We start from the raw sequence: 24,530 nt of genomic DNA, 5'->3' as shown, positions 1-24,530 counted from the left end.
ATGATGATGTACACCCTATTTAGCAAGGCCAAATCCTTTCCATAATCTCCATAAAGCAGAAGGAGGATCTGGGTATCATCTGCATAGTTAGTGTAGGTGATACCGAGATGATCCAAATCATCGAAAAGGGGCTTGGTCAATATGTTGTATAATGTGGGAGAGACACAGGAGCCCTGTGGGACGCCACAAGTGATTGGTATAGGGTCTGCCGCTGCAGTTGGTGAAAAGACCCTCATGGTTCTACCATTGAGAAAAGAGGTAATCCACGTGATGGCCTCAGTGGAGAAATGGGCTGATGTGTGGAGATGTGTGCAGAGGACAGAGTGATCGACCAGGTCGAAAGCTGCAGACAGACCGAGGAGGAGGAGGAGGGCAACATTGAAATATTGCACTATTTTTTACTGTCTCCCGCATAACATATACATACATGCCAACCCCCCGATTTACGCGTGAGACTCGATTTTTCATTGCAAAATATCACAATTTTTTACTAAATTAATGCTAATCCCAATGCAATCGTATGAGAAAAATAAATGTTCCCGATTGCTGTGGTGAAATTTCCCTCTCAGGTGCTCCCGATTGTTCGCATGTCTAGTTATAATATGAAATTATTCAAATTTTTCCCTTCTACTATAATGAACTATCACTTTCAAACCTCTCTGCTATCTACAACACAGCTGTAAAAAAACAAGTGAATTTCATGAACTTAAAATTCTACTCATTTGCGAAGCATGTTGAACTAACGTACTGTAAATAACATATAAAGGCTTCACATAGTGAAATGAAATGCATACATATACTATGCTCAGATATCAAACAAGAATACTACCACACAAACATAAAATTCATGTAGATTGCGCACCAAAAAAAAACATTGATTTCTAAACTATTCTGCCCACAAATCCCCATTTATTAAACAGGGGTTAGCAGGCAAAATGGCACACAAAACCCTGTTTTTTTGGAACACAAATAGCATACTCAACCCTTAGAATGTTAGTACTACAAAACAAAGAACTTTTTTAATTTTATACCATAACGTTTACTATTAATGCTTCTCCTCACCACTAGCTCACTTTGTACTCTCATCTGAACCGCAGTGTAGTAACATACCAACAGAAGAATAGCCTTCCCAACTCATTGTAAATGCCCAATGCACATTCACACACCACCACATACATCTTTCCCATCAAACGCAGACACGCATGCACACACCACACATACATTGCAAAACAGAACAAACAATACCTTATTTTTTATCAACAGACCCCAAAGAATGCCTACCAAAAAGCAAGTCCGTAGAAAGCAACGCAGAAATAAAGCAAAATAAAATAAAAATGTCCAAAATAAGCATCCATCTCTACCAGAGTTTGTACAAAACGTTCAAACAAAACAGCTAATGCAGTCCATTAGCGAAACAAAAGAAGCTTCTAGTACAGAAACTTTGCCTCCCCTATCAAAATGTAAAACGAAAAAAAATGATTAACAAGAATTCAGATACCACTACTGCTAACACTGCTCTATAAATCTTTATGTAGTGGCAAGTAGCCATACCAAAACAAGTATTTTAGCAAAAATGTTCCGCCACAGAGTCCTTCAGAATCTTATAAAAACAGGAGCGAAATCAAGTACAACAATTAAAAGCTACCGTAGAAAATTAATCCTGGAAGCTCTTGTAGACAGTTCAATCCTTCTCAAAAGGAAGTTATTTATTTTAGTTTTCAACAGGATGAAACCACTAACAAAACTAAGTACTAAACTATAACCTCTTAAGTGCCATTGAGGTTCCCCCCCAGTGCCAATGGGTTTTTTTTAAAATCGCGGTATTCACCGCCCAAACCCGCCAGCATTTCCCCCCTCATTAACCCCTTAAGTGCCACCGACGAGCCGGCTCGTCGGTGGCAACCTGGAGCGGTTTTTACCGACGAGCCAGCTTGTCGCTGGCATTTAAAGGGATAAAAAAACTTCTCAATAAACGCAATGTCAACAAAAATAATTTCTTAAATATCTATGGAGGTGAATGGAGCCACACAACAACCACAGAACCATATTTTAATGAAGAAGCATACAAACAAAATCAAACAAACATAATTGCCATCCATAGCAATGGACGAGGTTATGAAAAAATCAATAATACCATCATGGAACAAGAAACACTGCTTAGAAAAGTATCCCCTGAATACTCAGAATTACCTCTAGATTCATCTGAACCAGACCGTCCAGTATACAAATGGCCGTGCACGTCAGTGTGTGCTATTCTTAACAAATCTTTCAAATCTTTATGTCAGTTCCTCAGTCAGTATGTGAAAGGTAAAGACAAAATTAAAATGAAAATGCTGCAAAATATGGATACCTCTCCAGTGCACAAATACACAGGACTGAAAGGACATTTATTAGCCTGCATTTCTGGACCTATTTGCAAAATTATCTTCCATGATATCAAAAGGATATCAATATATCATTCAAATGTAAGAAATCTAGTGTATAAAATATACTATGCTAAAAGTGCAGCTTCAGAATGAGCCAATTTAAATAACACTCTTCTGCATGGCACACCCAAGTATCTACAAGAAGAAATTGACCGTATCCAGAGGAAATATTTTGGAAGTGAAAGTTATTTACAAAATGCAATAGTTTTAGAACAGACTACCAACATTTCTGCACATAACAACCTTCTATTACACACATACAAAAAAGAAATACTAAAATTTAAAAGTGCATTGGCTGAAATACCAAACCATGTGTGTGTGTGTTGCCGCAGAACGTTTTAAAAAAGGAACATAAAAAATGTAGACATAGCATACAAAAAAGAAGACAATTAAGATTCCAAATGGTTTAAATTAGCTCTCTACCTATTAGCCAAAAATAAATATGAAATAACTGAACCCCTAATATCTTGTAGTTACTGCACTAGAAAACTAGACAACAACTAAACTCCTTCACGTGCTATCACAAATAATTTGGAATTGTTTCCACTACCAGAAACGTTGCAGCAACTCAATTTGTACGAGAGCATCATAATTCAAACAGTTCATCCATTTCAAGCAATTATACGCCTTCACCCAAAAACAGTAAAATTACCTCCCTCTGAATTGGTGAAAGGCATTTGTGGCAAAGTAGTTTAATTGTCATTAGATATTACAGAAAATGTACACACTGTAGGAGTGCAACGTTCAATAGAGCATTCTTTAATTGTGTTGGTAAATGGTGTACCAACCAAAGACAATCAAATTTGGCAACAACGGGTGGACTTACATAAAGTTAGACAAGCCTTGAAATATCTAAAAGACAATAACGAATACTACAAGGAAATAAATATTGAAGAAAGCTTAAGGGAAACAACTGAAATAATTGAACAGTCATCAGAAACTGGACAATTTGAACTTCTGGATCCTGCTGCAGTGTCCACTCTTTTGGAGCAGTACACAGTTCATAATTTGCATTCCAATGAAAGCATAGATGATGCACTAGAAACTTGCCAAATGCGACAAACCAAAGGTTCACCAATGAGCATATGGGAAAAAAGTCTAGAAGCATGTGCTTTTCTACTGCTATTTCCTACTGGCAAAGGTGGCAGGTATGATGATAGACCCACTCAGAATACGGCATCAGAATACCGCTCATTACGAAGGGATTCGCAAGATCCCAGGTTTAGACAAAATGTGGAATACATATTCCACCTACTATTTGAAAGTGAACTAGCAACCCTATGTTACGGAGTTGCACACATATTGAAATGTGGAACCCACTTTCAAAATATGTCAGCTACGCAATTAATACAATGAGTACAAGAAAAAGATGAAGGTTTACAGTCAAGTATAACAAATTTGTGTGCAAACATGCGTGGTACAAAAGAAACCTGGTTCCGACAGCACAGAGTCGTACATTGTATGATCAGAAACCTTGGACCACCGACTTGGTTTGTCACACTAAGTTGTGCAGAATATGCAGGGGAAGATTTACATGAGTTCCTAAGCATATCAAACAACAACAAAGCCAACATACATTTATTAACACTTGGGGAACTTTGCTCTAGATCCAGTTAATGTGTCAAGATATTTCCATCATCGTTTCATTGCTATGCTACACTTTATTTGCACTAAAACTGTTCCTCCCCTCAGAGAAGTGCAACACTTCTTTTGGAGAAAAGAATACCAAGCGAGAGAAGCACCACATATTCACATGCTTTTATGGATCCAAGGTGCACCTAAATTTGTTCACGACACTGATGCCACTGTTTTGCAGTTCATCCAAAAATATGTCACTCGTGAAATCCCTTCACAACGGACACATAGTGACCTGCACAGGCAGATTTTACAATTTCAAAGACACAAATGTGGCAAATGTTGTCGCTGCAAATACAAAAACAAAGGGAAATACTACACCAAATGCCGGTTTGGTTTCCCTAGACCAGTTACAGAAACAGGTGAAGTGAACAACTTTGTTTCTCCAGTTCTACATAGTGTGAAAGGTAAATCACCTAAGAACACGTACTACATAAAAAGAACTGAACAATGTAAATATATCAATGATTACAATGCATTATGGAATGCAAACATAGATGTGCAGTACATTGCAGCCAATTCCACTGCTGTTGCACGATATGTTACAGCTTACTTAACAAAAGCTGAAAAAACAGAGCTTCAAGACCTGTGGGATGACTTATCATCAGACAAAACACTATCTCCGAAATTGTACAGCATAGGCATAAAAATGCTCTCTCATAGAGAATGTGGCACCTATGAAGCGGCAGATCGTTTAACTGGTACTGCTTTGTACGGAAAATCAGACAACATAGTATGGCTAAGTCTTGGTCCTGCTAAATCTAGAAAAATAGTTCTGAAATCCTATGAGGACATAGAAACAATTGCCAAAAATGATCCCAACAGCCTATACCACATAGATCAAAACTTTGCATACAAAAATAATATAAAACCCAATGAAAGCAAAGGCAGATATACAGTCACAGATTGTGAAGGCAGCTTAGTGAAACTTACAAAACAAAGCTTAATTAATCATGTTAAATTGTCATTAAAAACTACTCAACAGAAATAATTATATCACATGCCTCTACTACAACTTTTTAAACCATGCAGAAAATAGGAAGAGATACTAGATAACTATGACTGCTATGAAGATGCTTTCAAAGCAAATGAGGGCACTATCACCGATGTGAACTTCACGCAGTACAAAGCAATGTTGCACAATGAACAGCAACACGAAGAAGAACTTCAGGCCCAACTAGATAAGGACTCTTCCGACAGTAGTCAACCTTCTGTAACAGGAAGTCAAGAACCACTAGGACAGCCACTAATAGCAAATGAGGCAGAATTAGCTATGACAGAAGTGGAAAACACCATGTGTCACTATCAAGAAAATATAGAAGACTTAACTGTACAACAAGCACAACTTAACAAAGATCAGCGCACATTTTTGAAGACGTAACATGGTGTACAACTCGAAAATAAAGAATGTACCTGCCAAAATTACAAACCAATACTGCTGTACTTCAGTGGTGAAGCTGGTCAGGAAAAACAACCTTAATCAAAATCATCAGCAAGTTCCTTCAGCAATTGACAAACAACAAACTATCAGCTGTTGTAACTGCCCACACAGGTTAAGCTGCCTACAACATAGGCGGTGTCACTTTGCACCGATTAATACTTCTTCAGTAGAACACCAAAACAAATTAGACTACTACAAACTTTCTGCAGAAGCTGCAATGGAACAACGCAGCGTATTAAAGCAAATGGAAATGCTACTAATCGATGAAATGAGCATGGTCTCCAACCTAATGTTGGCTTTGATTCACCTCAGATTGCAAGAAGTATTAAAACAAACTACGAAGAAATCTTTGCAGGGAAACACATTATCATTTTTGGAGATCTTCTACAATTAACACCAGTGAAAGGTGAACCTTTTTTTAAAACCGTAGGACACAAACTCTGCCAGAAAACTGTTGGCAGCATAGGAAATGTCAACCTTTGGCAACATTTCCAATACAGAGAATTAACAGAAAACATGCAGCAATCTGCAGATCTCACTTATGCCAACATCCTAATAAGTATTAGAGTTGGTGTACTATCTCAGGCAGCACAAGCAATATTGAAAAACCGGCACATTCATGCACTTTATGGTGATAATGCATATGCTACTGATGTGATGTTATGGAACAATTAGCACACAAAAATGTCAATTGTATGGCCTTAATGCTAACTCTTGCAAGCTGTGTCAAAATCAATGAAACAATGTTAAATAAAGAAATGCAACCAATAATTTAAATTTGCACCACAGACAAACTAGACGCACATGGTATGACACTACCCATGTGTGAGCAAGCCCCAACAAGACTAAGTAGTTTAGAAAATTCAATATTCAACACCGCTGGGTTGGAAAAAATATTAAAATTATCCTTAAATTGTAGAGTAATGCTGAAACGTAACCTTGACATGGAGCAAGGGCTAGTTAATGGGGCACTGGGTACAGTTGTTGGCTTTCAATCATACCCAAGTGACAGCAACGTTCAGTTTGTCAATATTCGCTTTGACAAACTTTCAGAAGTGAAAAGGATAGGACGCTCAACTGCTTGATTCCTTCTGTTCAAAGACATGTATGTACGTAGAGAACAATTTTCTCTAACTCTTGCATATGCAGTCACCATTAATAAATCCCAAGGTCTTACCCTAGACAATGCATTACTAGATATAGGAAACACAGTCTTTAAAGAAGGCATGAGCTACGTAGCACTATCACGCTTACGTACAATTGACGGTCTATTTCTAATCAACTTTGATGCAAATAAAGTGACTGCTGATATTGCTTGCATTTTAGAATACAATAGACTGCGTTCACTGTACACCCCCCATCTGAAACAATATCCTGTTCCAGAAAAATGTAAACGTGGTAAAAGAAAACAGATTCAATCAGAAATGCAACAGAATCTGACGGCAAATCCTTCAAAGAAAACAAAAGAAGGAAAAGGTTCATCAATTACCACAAGCAAAGAAGAACCTATTAGGGAAAGTAAACCAGGTACTTCTTCAAAGAAGGAAGAGAAAGTCTGAAAAAAGCACTCTGATTTTGAACTAGCTGGTCCATTCAAATTTTCAAATGAAAGTGGTGTAAGTTGCTATGCAAATATAGCAATGAATATTCTATTTCAATTGCCACCAATGGTTAACAATATTTACTTACACAGTACAGACCAATTGTGTTTGCAAATGTTAGTCCTTCATAGAAACGCAACAAACAATCCTGACAACACGTACAGTGTTTACGGAATAAGACAAGAATTGGACTACTGTACTGGAATGATGAGATTCACTATAAACACACAGGAAGACCCACAAGAATTTCTAATGTACTTACTACAAGTTCTGGAAAACAAAAGCATACCTATAAATGAAATCTTCCAGATTTCATACATGTGGAAACATACATGCACTCTCTGTAGCAATGTCATACAGGAATAAATCCCAAATGAGCGATTTGTGTATGTATCCATACCTAATTGTGAATCCAATCCATTTCAGCAACAGGTACAGAATGCAAACCATGGCAGATTATGTACTATGTATAATTCAGACAATCGTTCCACCTTACTGATACAAACTCATAGTAAGTACATAATACTTATGCTGCTACGTTATAATGCAGATGGTATGAAAAACAACTGCAAGCTGACCGGATTCACACACGGTCAAGTGTCACTGGATAAGAAAACCTTTACAAAAGTAGGTATAATCTACCATGCAGGAGCTACAACCAATGCAGTTCACTACACTGCATACATTAAAAAGAAATGTGGATGGGTGGAATGTAATTTTATCACAGAAATTAAAAAAGGCTAGGTGTGCCAAGTACTCCAGTCATGTAAAACATATGTGGATTCTGCACAAATTAAACAGTAAGTATAATTACAGTAATTTCATACATATGCGAATCAACACGGCTAATCTATAGCAGTAATATGGTACAGTGACTGTAGGCTGGACCAAGCATCTTTGATGTATAACCCACCACCTACACCCTACGGGCAAGCAACTCACACTATAGGTCCTACCCACAAACATCGCTACATATCAAAACCATGGTGCTTCTAATTTCAGTACTTTTAAGGTTAGTTTTGCGTGCGTGGTCTGCAGCCATGCAACCAAGACACTAGAACATGCGCACAAACACAGCACCACACCACGCCCATGTTCACTTTTAACCTCACTCCTAATCACTTCAGTCTTGGGTGCATGACCATTGGCCATGCATCCAAGACTCTGGGTCCTGGCCAGAAACAGCAAAGCATATTGCAACCATTGTGGCTTTTAATTGCACTACTTATAAAGTTGTTTTTGGGAGCATGGCCTTCGGTCATGCTCCCAAAACGCTAAGCCTTCCACATAACCACTTGACTGATGTATCATAGTACGAAATCCATAGTGGTTTACAACTGCAGTGCTTATAACTTTGTTCTTGGGTGCATGGCCTTTGGTCCTCGCCACAACTACCACACCATATCATACCCATTGTGGCTTGTAACAACACTTCGGCCATGCAGTCACGTCTCTACACACTCTCCACAACCATTTGACCCATAAGCAACACTCCAATTGTATCAATTTCTGTAATATGCTGCAGTGGTTGTAGCCATGCACCCAAGACACTAGGCCCTGGCCACAATGACCACAATATTACACCCATGGTCGCTTACACATGAGTGACACACCCATACTATGAAACATTATAACTGTAGCATGCACTCAATTTATACCCAAGATCCAACACTGGACGTCCTGCCAACAAGCACCACAATATGTAAAATCCATGTTGCCTTATAACTTTAGAGTTCACAATTGTGGGCTTCAGCCATGCACCGAAAACATGCGCCGAAACCTTCAGATCCTCCCCACAACCACCTGAGTGGTGCGCAGTAGTATGGGTGTATCGATAGTTGTAGTATGCTTTAGTGGTTCTAGGCAGAGGCTAGACTCCTACCTGTATGCCCATAGATATTACAATGTATGGGTGTGCAGTGGCTTATACCTCCAGTGTTTATAACTTTGTTCTTCGGTGCATACACACTCCCCAAAACCATCTAATCGATAATCAAATCTGCAGGTGTATCCATGGGTGTGACATGCTGCGGTGGTTGTGGCCAGGGCCTACAGTCTTGGAAGTATGGCCTCCGGTCATACATCTAAGATTCTAGGCCCTGGCCACAACCACTGCAGCATGTGAAACCCATAGTGGCGTACTAATCAATAGTACACCCATAGGAAAAAATAATGTAAGAAGGACATGTACTCAATTTCAATGTTAGCTAACACCACGCGTGTCCTTAGAACAGTTTCAAGGTGCCTGTGCACAGCATGGACTGAAATAGTACCTCTATTCAAACCCTCATTTTCTGTGAGTGATGTGCAATGCTATGGACGTATCTGTAGCTTTGATATGCAGCAGTGGTTGTGGCCAGGGCCTAAAGTCTTAGATGTATGTCCATACATATTTCAATGTATGGGTGAGAAGTGGCGTATAGCTCCAGTGCGTATAACTTTGTTCTTGTGTACTTGGCCTTCGGCCATGCAGCCAAGTCTCTACACACTCTTCACAACCATTTGACCCATAATCAATGTCTATACTATGCTGCGGTGGTTGTGGCCAGGGCCTAGAGTCTTGAAGTATGGCCTACGGTTTATAGTGAAAATGTCGAAACCAATAATGTCGAAAGTCATTTTTTCAACAAAAAAAATGTCGAAAAAAAAAATGTCGAATTTTTTTTTTTAATGCATTTTTTTTTCTAAATGGGGGGTTACCCCCCACCCCCCTTTTTAAATGTTTTTTTTGTTTTACCCATTTTTTTTATCCCGAACCCCAAAATAAATATATAATTAAAAAAATTGTCATTGGACATTATTTTTTCGAAAAAATGACCGACCACCATGGCCTACGGCCATGCTCCCAAGACTCTAGGCCCTGGCCACAACCACCGCAGCATACTACACGCATAGTTGCTTATAAATGAGAGACACACACATGCAATGAAAGATTATATCCATAGCATGCACCATTTTGCGCCCAGGACTCTAGGCCCTGGCCACATCTACCAGATACATAATGGAATATGTGGGTGTGATGTATTAATGAGATATCCTACACTGCTTGTGGGCAGGGTCAGCACTCTTCCGTGTACAGCCTACAGTCTGCAACCATGCACCCAAAACTGTACGTCCTGGCCACAACTACCGCACTATGTAAAATCCATATTGGCTTTGAACTTTAGCGTTGACAAGTGTGTTCTCAGGTGCATGGCCTTCGGCCATGCACTAAAGAGTGCAGATCCTCCCCACAACCACCTGAGTGATGTGTGGTAGTAGAGGTGCAGCGATAGTTGTGGTATGCTTCAGTGGTTTTGGCCAGAGGCTGGAGTGCTACCTGTATGCCCATAGATATTACAATGTATGGGTGTGCAGTGGTTTATACCTCCAGTGCTTATAACTTTGTTCTTAGGTGCATGGCCTGCGCCCATGCACCCAAGACTGTACACACTCCCCACAACCATCTAATTGATAATCAATACTACAGGTGTACCCATGGGTGTGACATGCTGCGGTGGTTGTGGCCAGGGCCTACAGTCTTGGAAGTATGGCCTTTGGACCTACGGCCTACGGCCATGCATCCGAAACTCTAGGCCCTGGCCACAACCACTACAGCATGTCACACCCACACACCCATGGCGGCGTACTAGGCCCTATCAACAACCACTGCAGCATGTCACACCCATTGCGGCGTACTAATCAATAGCACACGCATTGGAAAAAATAATGTAATAATGACATGTACTCAATTTCAATGTTCGCTTACACCACGCATGTCCTTAGAACAGTTTCAAGGTGCACAGGCACCACAGACTGAAATAGTACCGCTATTAAAACCCTCATTTACTGTACGCACAAACATTCCGTACAATATTAACACCTACCGCCTGAACAAATACATTTTTCACCCATCTCTAACACAAACAACTGTTGGTAAAAGTTAGGCATACACTCCAGACATACAGAAAAAAGTTTGTGAATTGGGACTAGGCAGTTCCAGCCCACTAACTGGCTTTCAACACAAATGCTCTGCACTAGCCCCTGAAAAGCACAGATTTCCCTGGCAAGTGCATGCCCATAAAAGGATTTTCTAGACCTCAGAAGGCAGGAGGAAGGTAAAAATACAAGATGGCCAAAGAACACAAGTAAAACCTTGTGGCACGTCCATGTTAGGACACTAGCCACAGTTAGTAACCAAATGCAGTAAAGGCAAGAAGACTAACAAAAAGTACAGTACAAATAGTGAAAAGGTAACTGCTGCCACCAGTTTGTTTTTAGGCACACTTGAAAGTGACCAAAAATCACTTTGAGTGTAGTCTAGGGTGATACAAATGTATTCCCATTGCACTGCATTGAAGAATGCTGTGTGCAATACTACAAAGTTACCCAGAATAGATAGCAAGTAAAAAGACTAAGGGAAACACAGTTTCCAAGTACTGACAGTTTGAAGGAATAGTCAGTTTCACCATAGCAAGTGAGCAAAATACCAGCGGATTCTGAAGGCTTCACTTCACTGCAAAATGTCAGGACAAAGTGCAAATGCGTAAGCAACATGTTTGAGGTACATACAATATGGAGTAAAAGTTGTTCCAAAAGAAAACTTTCCTGACACTAGCCCCCACAGACTAGGGGTAGGGCGGACTAATCCATCGCAAGATGGGTCTCCTTTTCCAGTCGGTTAGCCCAGTCGGAGAGCACATGAGCATTGCAATGTTGAGTAATTGGCCTATGCTCAATGGTGAAGGGAAGTCCTGGAGACTCATGGGCCACCAGAGCAACTTTAGATTCTCTCCCTTGATATCCACCAATTACTTTAAAGGCCTAGAATCAGTATGCGCAGTGAAGTGGCTCCACACTATGGAAATGCCTTTCTTCTCTACAGTTGACCACCTGAGCTCTGTGAACCGAAGCTGGTAACTGATTACACATGTAGGCATTGTCTCTCCTTTTCCATTTGGCTGTGAAGGCCTTGTTCCTATCCGAGTGTCATAGGCATTTGTGTGCACTAAGAATGGTCTCTTGTAATCAGGTGCCCTGAGGAGAGGGTCCTGACTAAGTGAATCCCCCAGGACTTGGAAGGTCTGCTCTCACTACATAGACCAACAAACTAGTTCAGGTCTTCTATAAGTAGTAATGGAGGTCAGAGGGACAGCTACGTTTCCATAGTCTGCCATCTCTTTCCTGTATTTCCCAGTGAGGCCAAGGAATGTCCTCACTTGGGTTTTGGTAGTGGGGAATAGCCCAGTTCTGTACAGCTTGTACTTCACCGAGTCTTGTCCTCCTCAACACCAATTTCATGTCTATGGTAGACCACTGGGTCCAGAACAATCTGATACTTGGTTGCCTTCTTCATCAGGTGGACCTGATGAAGGTCCTGAAACACAATTTACAGGTGTCCAATGTGTTCTCTGAAGTGCGGCTGAAGATTGCTATGCCAACCAGCTATATGTTGCAAAAATCATCCATCGCATTTGGAATATGTTGGAACAATCTTTGGAAGGTGGCAGGTGGAGTCTCCAACACCGAAGTCATTAATCTGTGATAAAGTCTTTCAGGTGTAAAAACTGCTGTCTCCTCCTTGACATTTCCTGACAGCAATATTTTGCAACACCCTGCAGAGAGATCAGCAATGCTAAAACACTTGGAAGTACTTAGCTTGTCCACCAATTGTGTTAGAATTGGTAGATTGTGAACACCTGTCCTGGGGACAGTGTCTACAGCTCTGCGATCGATGCAGAATCTGAAATTAGATGCAATGTTGAGGTTACAGGGCTCACTCACTCCAGGTTCCAACAGTTTGTTGATCTCAAACTTATTGTCAGACCTGGTTTGTTCTGAACCACCACAACACCTACTCTTGGTAGGTCCCATAACTTCAGTGAAATAGCCGTGCTCACAACAAACTGTTAATTCTGGAACATAGAAATAAAAGTGGGAGAAATGCCTCAGCAAAGTTCTCATCTCACCCTGTTGTTGTGATGTCAGTTGAGGGGACTCTATGCCACCCTCACTGAAACCACTAGAAGGGCTGTTATGGATCAAGTTAGGGATAAATTCAGATTTCTCTGTCTCCTTTTCTGAACGCATGAGCAGGGCTCCTGTTACACTCCTCATAATGAAATCCTATATACTGGTCAGGGGAACTATGAAAGCATTTCTAGGTTTACCAAGGCCCACTTATCAGTTTACCTTACTAGGTTTTCCAACTTGGCAAGGCCCAGACCATTCACTTAAGATCATGGATTTATGAAATAATTGTGATGCAAGAAGTTCCCACTCCCTTCTCTGGGGCTCCCCAAGGGCTCCAATCAAGCTTTTGAGAGTTCTGAAAAGTCTCTCCCATGGTCCACTTGACTGTGGTGGACAGTTGTGTGACCAATCACAAGTCACTTCATCTTCCTTCTACTGGGTCTGGCAATTGCAGAGCATAGAGATGCTGGCTGAGTCAGGCACAACTCTTTCAGAGGAGCTACATCTGCTAAATATGCTCAATACGGCCTAATGAAAGACTTGGCAGTCATTCTCTGTGGGTCATCAGGACACATGGTGTTGTGATCAGCAACCACTATTTACATCCTATTCCCTGAGGATGTACACCATGTCCAAGGCCTAGCCAAGTTACACTGTGTCTCTGTACAGAGTGGGTCCACTACAGAGAGTGGATTCTGGAGTTGTTGAATTCCTGTCTCACAGTTGACAGAGTGCTGACAAGCAGTGAGGCTCCTACAGGTAGTTTTCTTTTCTGGGACCCCCACCATTGTCCAGAAAGATTGCATGGGAGACCACTCTTGAGTTATCCAGAATTGAGGATGAACTGCAAGGGGAATGTCATGCACCAATTGCAGGCAGAATGCCCACACATAATGAGGAATGACCAACCTAACATGGTTCCCTCTTGTGGGTTCTGTGGGCTTACACACTTGTAACCAACCTTCCTGCTGAATCCTTCGCTTCGATGGAGGTGCACCCTCCTATTGGAAGCAGGCCTTGCTCCACAGGTCTCTCAAAGATCGTTTTCTATGTTGTCCCAAAGTGGTCTTTACCTTAGGGATATATTACACTACAAGCAGGATTGGTAGTTCAGGTAGTCATATAGTAATGGAGGTATTCTGGCAGTCCCTCCTCCATTTCTGGTGCCAGGACCTGATAAAAAAAAAACTCAATAGATGTAGGGCAGGGGATACATTCTCTTTTCCTTTACCTCTTTTTCTGTCACCTCTAGAGTTATGTTTCCCTTTTGGCTTAGGATTCCCTTTAGACTTTGCAATGGCAGCCTGATTCTGAGTCCTAGTGCTTGAAGAGTCTGGGGAGTGTCCCCGAGGACCTAAGTCTTGAAGACTGATTTCAGTCAGAACTCTACTTGGAACACTTTTTCTAACATTGACAGATGCCTGAACCCTTTCACTACTCACAACTTCAATGACAGGCAATTCTGTGAAATTGAGAGAGAACTTCACAACAAACTGAGTAATCCCCACAGGAGTTCTGGTAGAACCCTCTGGGTTTACCACAAAGAAATCTACTTTATTAGGACTGGGCCCAGTGTTCCTAAAAGTAGAGGCATGTACACCTGCCACTTGGACTCTATCCTCAGGAAAATAATTTTGGGCAGGTACAGGTATGGGAGCAGATGCTCCAACATTGCTAGGTTCTAAAGAATCTAACTCTACTTCAGACTCTTTGGCATTTGGCATGGAGTCTAAATAGATGGACACTTCTGTAAGAATATCTTCCTCTTCATATGGAAATGACATACTTACAGAGTGGGCACCCAAGGTCTTACCCTTTCACCAGGGGTCCCCCTTTATGGTGGTCACTTTATCCACAGGCTACACAAGATTCCCCTGAACCTTTATATATAGGGGGACTAACAGTAGCCACAATCATGCTTGTTATAGTTAGTCCCAATACCCTTTCCAGATTCTTGTGATTTCCCCTTATTACATTTTTTGTTGTTCTTATAGGATGAAGTTTTATCAGATGTCCTACCCTCTTTCACTTTTTGCTTCTTCCCCTCGTAATGTTTAACAGATACAGGTTTGCTCTTATGGGACACTCTATGTATAAGTCAGCACAATGGCTGGTTTCTTTATTTCAAACTCTTTGGAAGCTGCCAAATGCTGCTTCAGCTCAGGGGAACATGAGACAAACATTTGCTTAAGCATGACCAGATGGACCATGCCCTCAAACCTTATAACCTTTAACCCAACCACTCTGATTTCTCAGGGAGTCTGCAACATAAGACACTCAAGTCATATTTTCTTTCTTTTTGTATTCTCTAAATCTCGTTTATTGTATTGGGCAGGATATTTCCCAAACTTTAAGAGGAGAGCCTACATAGGTTTTGGAAAGTGTTTTCTCTCAGCCTTTGACATACCCATAATGGCACTGCAACCAAAGTGGGGTGGACTGCTGATTAACCAAGCAGTTCTAACAGACTCACCCACTTCTTGTAACTCACAAGCATGCTCAAACATTGTCAGCCAATCGATAACATCATTCTTCTCCTCATATATACTCAGCAGATTTTTAGGAAACCTAGAATGTGACCAGGACCCAAAACCATTCCCAGATCCGCTGGTGGTGCCCTAGTGGTGACTGCAGGTAGCCTGGCAAGCTCCAAATGGTTATCTCTGTCCTTCAGCCTCTCAACCATCTCAAAATCCAGTCTGGTCATTTTGTACTCAAGCTCTTTTTGCCTAAGTCTGAGCTTCTCTTTTTTCAACTTCCACATAGACTCAGTTTATGAGGTGGTCAAGGAGATATGGGTAGAATACTCCTCCTCTTCATATCTCTCATCACTAGTTGCCATTACAGTAAGTCGATTACTGCTGCTCGGAACAGCCCCAGTATCACCATTATCTGGAATATGAACTATCCTATTACTTTCATGATCAAAAATCTTGCATATCAGTCCAGCCTTGTTACCGGAGACAGCCAGGCCTTCGTCATCCCATAACCTTTTCAACTGATTAACTTTCAAAGCACACAAAGTGGTCACAGTGACTCTTTCAATGTTTACATTAAAGTAGGTTACTGATTATTGTCTATACAATCAGATCCACAGTGTTCTGTTTAAGTATAATCCAGATACTAGACCAGTGACAACACTGGGGTATCCAACACTGTATCCTCAGTGCTGTCACACCAATTTGTTAGACTGGATTTCTAAACTCTGGCCTGGTGGACAGATGTTTAGGAGGCCAGCCTAGTTATAGTGAACAGGGGATCTCTGGGTGCTTAGCCAAACCAATCAAGGTAGCAGGGAGAGTGGTCAAGGCTGAGTTTCGGAGAGGTGAGTGTGGTCGGGGGTCCACAATGAATAAATACAATGAGCAATCAAGGATTAGACTTAGGGCCTCATCATGAGTCCGGTGGAATATCAGAGCAATTTCATTTGAATGTAATTAGTGTTACTGCCGGGTCGTGCAGTGGTATTAGCACTGAATCACAACCTGGAGTGATTGCATGCCCCACTCCGGCGATAATGCTAATACTGTCCAGAGGAAACTGCAACTAAATGAGGCCCACCACCCAAAAATCAGCAGCAAAAGTACCAACCCTGGCATCCCTGGTGCTATTAGCGCTGGCGCAATGAGTGCCAGCGGAATTAGTGTCATCGCTGGAACAAGAAGTAATGTGGCGGCCATCTTAAAAACTCAATCCAAACAAAATCACCCGCTTCTGAAAGACATCAAACATGTTTCAGGAGAGGACCCGAGGCAAGGTGTCTGAGAACCGGCTATTAAAACCGAAATTCAGTGAGGGAGAAATGGTGGTCCTCACTAATGAGGTAGTGGCCCACTGCAACATACTCTATGGGCCTCATCATAAATTGGTTGGTATCCTGGCAGTAAATCCACAGGGATAATGCCCGATGTAATTAGCATTACCACAACCTTTCTGGCGCTATTAGCGCCCAATAGCAAGTTGCGGTACAGCAGTAAATACCCATATATTTTGAGTCCATTGGACTCTATGGGGAAAAATAACTGCGGTGCTAATTGGGTCCCTGTAATTGCGCATAAAATGTTTGGTAATCCTGACTCTTGTGGCTTTACCACCACATTTTTACCGCTCCTACTAACCCATGATTAGGCCCTATGGCAGCAGACAGAGAAAGACAGGAGGCCAGCACAAGACTGCCATCTGGCATGCCACCAGCCAGAAGGTGAATGCGGTGGGCAGCATCCCCCGTGATGCCAAGGACTGCAAAAAAAGGTGGAACGACCTCAGTGTCAGGGTGCACTGACTCCTGTCCCAACACTCCCAGGAGTCCCTGGCAACTGGAGGTGGAACCATCGAGCCACTAGTCATAATGGCCTGGGAAGAAAAATGCAGCTTCATCCTTGATATGTAGGGCATCAAGGGCGTTGGAGGGGCACTGTCAGGTCCAAGGAGGCCAGAGGTGAGTCAAACCCCACCACACAGCAAATGACCATGCATAAATGTCAGCCCAGCACAAGATGCCGTAGTAGACAGCGACACATGCCAGCAGACCAAGCAGATGGGCAGGCCAATCAGGGTGAAGTGAGGGGGTGCTAAATCAGCCACCCTCCACAGCAGTCAGGTGTCAGGGCACCAAGTGCACCCCTGAGCATTACTGCATTGCGAAGGGGTGACAATCAAACAATCCAAGTGCAATGCACACCGCACCCCTGCTGTTGCACCGAGTACCAGCACAATTCTGTTGCATGAGCAACCACGCCACTGTGCAGCAGTCACACCATCTGATGGTCTCAGTCCGCCTGCCCCAAGTTGGCATTGCAGATGAGCCCCATGGAAGCACATGTCCCCCTACATACATGACAACATTTCATATTTTCCCTACAGGCACTCATGCATCGCCGGTAGCAGCTGAGGAGGAGGAGAGGGCAGGCCCATCAGTAAGTTGCACCTCCATGCGCTCAAGGTCAGTCACCACACCACACAAGCCATGACGAGGAGCAAGGATGACCATGTAACACCTGGTCCCAGCAAGTCCAAGCCTGCAGGTTGTGGTGCAGGCCCTGCTCAAAAACCACAAACCACCAGGAGCACCCCCACGGTCACTGCATCAACTCCCAAAGCTGTGATGTCAGGCACCGAGGCTACAACTGCTGGCAGTGCCACGGTGGAGACACAGGGGGCTACTAGCCCAGTGACACAGCCTGAAGAAGGAACACCCACCACAGAAAACCTGCCCTAGCTCCAGCATGCCCAGATACCTGAGGTGGATGTGGACATGCCATTGTACAGCTCTCCCGCCTACAGCCCTGAGCCTCTGCACAGCCCCCCTCCCATTCAACATATACCACCAAACCAAGCCATCCTACAGAGGCTGGATGAAATGGAGAGGCAGCAAAGGGAGATGGAGACCAGTGGCCACACCCATTCAGAACATCTCCAAGCAATCCGCGATGGCCTGCAAAGGGCCACCCACAGGATCATGCGAGCAGTGGACAGGAATCGGGCAGAAGCACCTGCCAGTACTGCCATCCTGACTGTGTAATGGCAGTGAGTCATGGAGATGACTGAATAGATCTCAGCTCTTGCAGAGGCCATCCATAAAGCAATAAAGCCACCCTGTAGCACATCTGGGGACCAGGGTCAATACCCTCCACTGAGGTGTCCCATCCAGGCACACACAGGCGCAAGTCAGAGCGCTGTTTGGGGCCAAAATCACTGGGGGAAGCCCTGAGGGGGAAGAAGCCATGGGAGTGACTATGTCACACCTTATGCCCACAGTGGACGTGTTGGGTGTTGGTGGTGGGAGGGGGAGGGCAGATAGTGTGATTGGATGTCGGTGGTGGGAGGGAGGCGAGGGGATATATACACATAATCACATTAAAATAGTTGAAATTCATCAATGCAAGGACATTTCTCATTTTATCTTGGTTGTGTTTAATGATTGACCTGGGGGTCTCAGAAGAAATTGTCTATCAGCCCCTGGTGAGCCAGTCGCCCATCCCTGACATTGTCTCTGGCAATGCGTGCAATCGCATCAGCCACAGGCACTACATCCTCATTCACTCCAGACATACAGAAACCAGTTTGTGGTTTGAGACCAGCAAGCCCCAGCCCACTTGGTGGCTTCCAACAGACATGTCCGGTACTAACCCACAAACATCAAAGCATTCCCAGGCAAAGACATGCCAATAAAAGGATTTTTCTTGCCCGAGAAGGCAGGAAGAAGGCAAAAAGTCAAGATGACCAAAGAACAAATAAAAAACCTTGTGGCCCGGGCATGTTAGGACATTAGCCACAGTTAGTAGCCAAGCACTGTAAAGACAAGAAGACTAACAAAAAGTAGAGTACAAATGGTGGAAAAGTAACTGTGGTAACAATTCGTCTTTAGGCATACTTGAAAGTAACCACAAATTCCTTTGAGTGTAGTTTAAGGTAATATAAACGTATTCACATTGCACTGCATTGGAAGATACTGTGTGAAATAGTAAAACATTATCCAAAATAAATAACAAGTCAAAAAGACTAAGGAAAACTTAGTTTACCAGTACTGGCAGTCTGAAGGACTAGCCACTTTCAATATAACAAGTGAGCAAAAGGCCAGTGGAGTGAAGCTGAATGCTTCACTTCACTGCAAAACGTCAGGACAAAGTGCAAACACAAAATCAAAACGTTTGAGGAAAAGTTGTTCCAAGAGAAAACTTTCCTAACAGCGTTTAACTTATTTAGCATGAATCTGAGAGCGTGGGGGATCAGTGTGGAGACCACCCCTAGAATACGTTTATGAGCCTCCATATCATCGATTCGTGCCCCACAAGGCAGAACAGTTTCATTTTCCCCTTGCGCTGAGGTGGGTCTCTTGGAGGAAGGCATCAGTGATTTTGTGACATTGTAAACACTTTGTTACTTTACATGCCTTGACAGATTTAGTGAATCCTCTCACATTCCAGTGAATACATTTAATTCATGCCATGGGATCTTACGGTATATAGCTGCTTAGGAGTATGGCGAGAAGATCCCAACAACCATTTAGCCATGTGATGTAACAAATGAACGTCAGTTACTTGCTGCATGCTGAAAAATGACATCCACATAACAACAAACATCTCTTAATCCCCCTTTATCCCACCCTCACTAGCAGCCACTCAACTGGCAGTTTGGATCTCAACAATCTCCAGGGCCCTAAATGCACTTGTGGACAGAACAGCTGGCTGGTCACAGGAAGACTCACCAGCAGCCTGTGCTCCAAGCCATCGGGTCCAGAGGAAATGTTCACTGGACCATTACCGCTTGATTGGGAGATGCAGTGTAGCAGACCCAGGAAAGGTCAGTCAAACTGTTGTTTTACAGTACAAGTGGCCAGTTATCTGTGGGGCTTAGCCAACCTAATATTTGCTTCAATGTACTACAGAGCATCACTCAGTGAGGTATAAAAGTGGGTCTTATTGTTTTGGATGACTTTAACTTTGCTGAAAACAACATAGCATTTTGCACATAATGTTTGTGCAACATTTTCCAGACTTCATCATGCGTGTTCATCGTTTGTACAGATGGGCTGTATTCAGGAAATATCATGATTTTAAATGACTGGTATCATAATTCTCCTTTTTCTCTTGCAGCCTTGAGAATGAGAACACTGTTCTGGTAGCTGAAACATCAGAATAATGGGCCTGGGTGAAGGCCTGGCACCGGTCAAGGGCCCAGTGCCCATTGTGCACACTGTCAGAATGTGGCTCAAAAAAGGGGGTGGTGAAGATGTTTTGTGTGCATCATTTCCAAAATTGCTTTGATGCAACAGTCCAGGCAGATTCAGGAAGATTCAGAATCTGCTGGTTATTCCATCTGGACCTGTTCTCTAAGTCAATGTTCTTGGCCTTAATGGAAACCACATTCTTCTTCAGGCTCTGTGTAATGTTCTCAAAATGATCCACTCTTTGTTCTGTTTCATTAATTCTAGTACACAGTTCAATGTTGGTATTGGATGGGACTATTTTAGACACTTTGCTGCAGCTGCAACATGATTTCCATTGTTTGATCAGGGAGCGGCCTCTACCCAGTTATTAACTCATGGTGGGGTTGGTCACTTTTTGTTGTTTCAGTTCCAGTGCTGGGTTTTCTATAAAATTAGCCCAACTTGGCTTGCTTCTTGGGAGTGTTGGGTTTGGCAGCCAGGACTGCGATCCTTGAATACTGCGTGGCGTATCACTCATATTCCAACCAAGCGTCTCTGCTAGGTTTTGCATATTTGAAGCAGGCAACAGTCATCTGACTACTGCTTCTGTAGGTGTTCAGAGCTACAAGTGAATGTAATTTAAAAAGCCAAGACAGCACCACCAGGGTAAAGAAAAAAGAAAAGGTAACCAAAAGTGGCTCACATTGGTAGTTCAATTTAGCCCGGAAAAGCCTAGTGCTGTCAGTATAAGGCCAAACGATAAGTAGGCTCGCAAAGAGTTTCACATTAAGAGGCCATCTTGGCTAGTGCTCGTGAGCAACCCTGTGAAAGCTGCAACTTGATAAATGAAGGGTAATCCCTTGAAGAGGAGCTGCTGTTTGAAAAATTAAGGGGGTAATTCATAGAATTCAGCGCACAAGTGGCGCACGCGGCTGGCGCACAGTGTGCGCGTGCGAATCCCTGCGCCAGCCGCGTGCGCCAAAACCCATTTCCGTGCACAGCGTATTCATGGATTCCAGCCACCAAAACCAGCCGTGGCGCATAGTGGCGCAGCGACCTTGCAGCAGCGCCAGTTACGCCCCCAAGAACGCCTTTCGCGCAGGGAAAAGCCATCAAAATCCCCAATCCAGCGCAAAGGGCTGCGCTAACCCTGTACCAGCACGGCAAGCGGGCTACGTGTATTTCAGGGGTTCGCGTGAAGTTTCTCACGCGATCGGGCCTGGGGGAGCGGGCTACGTGTATTTCAGGGGTTCGCGTGAAGTTCCACACGCGAATAGCCTGGGCGCGTGTATTTCAGGGGTGCGCATGAAGTTCCACACGCGAATAGCCTGGGCGCGTGTATTTCAGGGGTGCGCGGGAAGTTCCACACGCGAATAGGCTGGGCGCGTGTATTTCAGGGGTGCGCGGGAAGTTCCACACGCGAATAGCCTGGGCGCGTGTATTTCAGGGGTGCGCGGGAAGTTCCACACGCGAATAGCCTGGGCTCGTGTAATTCAGGGGTGCGCGGGAAGTTCCACACGCGAATAGCCTGGGCGCGTGTATTTCAGGGGTGCGCGGGAAGTTCCACACGCGAATAGCCTGGGCGCGTGTATTTCAGGGGTGCGCGGGAAGTTTTACACACGATTTCAGCAGGGTACGTGTATTTCAGGGGGGCGCGAGAAATTCTACACGCGATTGGCCTGGGTACGTGGATTTCAGGGGTGCGCGAGAAATTCTACACGCGATTGGGCCTGTGCGAGTGGGGCAGTGTATTACGTGGGTGTGCGGGAAGTTGAAGAGGTGAATTGCCAGTGTGGGTCCTCCCAGGTCTCCCCTCTACCCCCTCCACGACCTCTGCAGGCAGCCCACACCACAGGGGACTACCCTGCACCCCTGGTCATGTCCCGCAGGCAGCCCATCCACCATGGGCATGCCCCCCAGCCAAGCCACATGTCCCCTTGCACCCCCACCCCCCAGCACTGTGGGGCACCTGCCAGCAGGCCCCCAACCATGTCCCCTTGCACCCCCACCCCCCAGCAGGCCCCCACTCATGTCCCCCTGCACCCCCACCCCCCAGCACTGTGGGGCACCTGCCAGCAGGCCCCCAACCATGTCCCACTCATGTCCCCTTGCACCCCCATCCCCCAGCAGGCCCCCACTCATGTCCCCTTGCACCCCCACCCCCCTGCAGGCCCCCACTCATGTCCCCCTGCACCCCCACCCCCCAGCACTGTGGGGCACCTGCCAGCAGGCCCCCAACCATGTCCCACTCATGTCCCCTTGCACCCCCACTCCCCAGCAGGCCCCCACTCATGTCCCCCTGCCCCCAGGTCCTGACGAAACGCAATCATGGCAGTAATGGGCAGCATACCCAGCACAAACACCCAGCCAAGGATTGCATCCACCCACATAGTAGATGCAATTACATGATACAACCCCAATGGCAAGTATGTAAATGAACACATGTCCGTCACACACACATACACAATGGGTGCAAGTGAATGTCAAAACCCATATCATGACATGCATGAAACCAATGAGAAAATACCACAAATGTAAGTAATAAATATATGTATTAAAGATGAAAATGAAGTAAAGAAATAAAACACACAACAATGGGGATGACAAAACAAATGGTCCATGTCCGAGAACTAATAGAAAAAATCAAAAAACAAAGGAATCCAAAAACTAATGTAGTCCAAAGAAAAATAATGGGGGGAAAAAATAAGGAAAAACCATTGCCTCATGGTGAACACAAATATAAATCCAACAAATGTTTTCCAAACATCAAACTATGTACAAGAATATCCCAGGGTCCATGAGCCCAACACCATAAATGAAACCTACTACTACTAACTAATAAAAAAAATATATACAGAAAAGTGGCCATTGTCCGAGCGGTCCAAAAAAACCTTAAAAAATAAAGGAAACCTAACACTAACTAACTAAAGAACTATATACAATGGCAGCGGGCAAGTCCTGCGGCTCACTCTGTGATGTTGCCGGCCAGGGCATCATCGAACTCCATGTCGATGTCCCGGAGGCGGGACTCTGTCCTGGCCCCGAGGTCTCGCAGGGACAACCCCGTGTCCACCTCAAACTCCCTGCGAGCTTCCTCGAGGCACTCAGCCCGCCTCAACGCCCGACGCATGGAGAACTCCGCCCTGACCATGGTGAGCCGCTCCTCTTCCGCCCGCTGCCGCTCTGCACCTATCCGCTGGACCAACTGCTCCCACATGGAAGACACTGCCATTCCAGGGTTCTCCTGCCCTCCGGCCGATGCCTGCCCCTCTGATCTTGATGGCCCCGAGCCATGATGCCTCCCACGTCGAGCCTGCTGCTGCCTCCGACGCCACTGCCTCTGCCAGCACGACGGCATCCAGGCTGATGGAATCCACCGATGCCGTCGTGCACGTGCCGTGCCAGATGATGCCGGCACATCCTCCATCTGCAGGGGGACAGTTGCTGGTGTGTCCACCCCTGCTGGACCTTCGACTCCCGACTGTGGCAGGGATGGGATCCCCACCGAGCTGGCTGCATTGGTCAGGGCAGGTCCACAGGGGGCCCGGGTGGCATCTGGGCCGGAAGACGGCAAGGAGAACGACTAGCGTATGGTCTCCACAGAGGAGGAGAGGGCCGCCAGATTGGCCGACACATGCAGGAAACCCCCGAACATGGCCGATCCCAATTGGGCCACGTCGGCACGGTGCTCTTCGTGATGACATGCGTGCTCCTCCTGGAAAGCACGCACGGCATCACGAATCACAGCCGTGCGCATCGCGACCCCAATCAGGACCTTCTCCACACGGCCAGGGGTCCCCTCGTCCGCAGGTGGAGGGGAGTCAGAT

Source organism: Ambystoma mexicanum, chromosome 3q (genome assembly GCF_040938575.1).
Source record: "Ambystoma mexicanum isolate Mex_15411 chromosome 3q, UKY_AmexF1_1, whole genome shotgun sequence".
NCBI classification, from domain to species: Eukaryota; Metazoa; Chordata; class Amphibia; order Caudata; family Ambystomatidae; genus Ambystoma; species Ambystoma mexicanum.
This window is presented reverse-complemented; position numbering follows the sequence as displayed.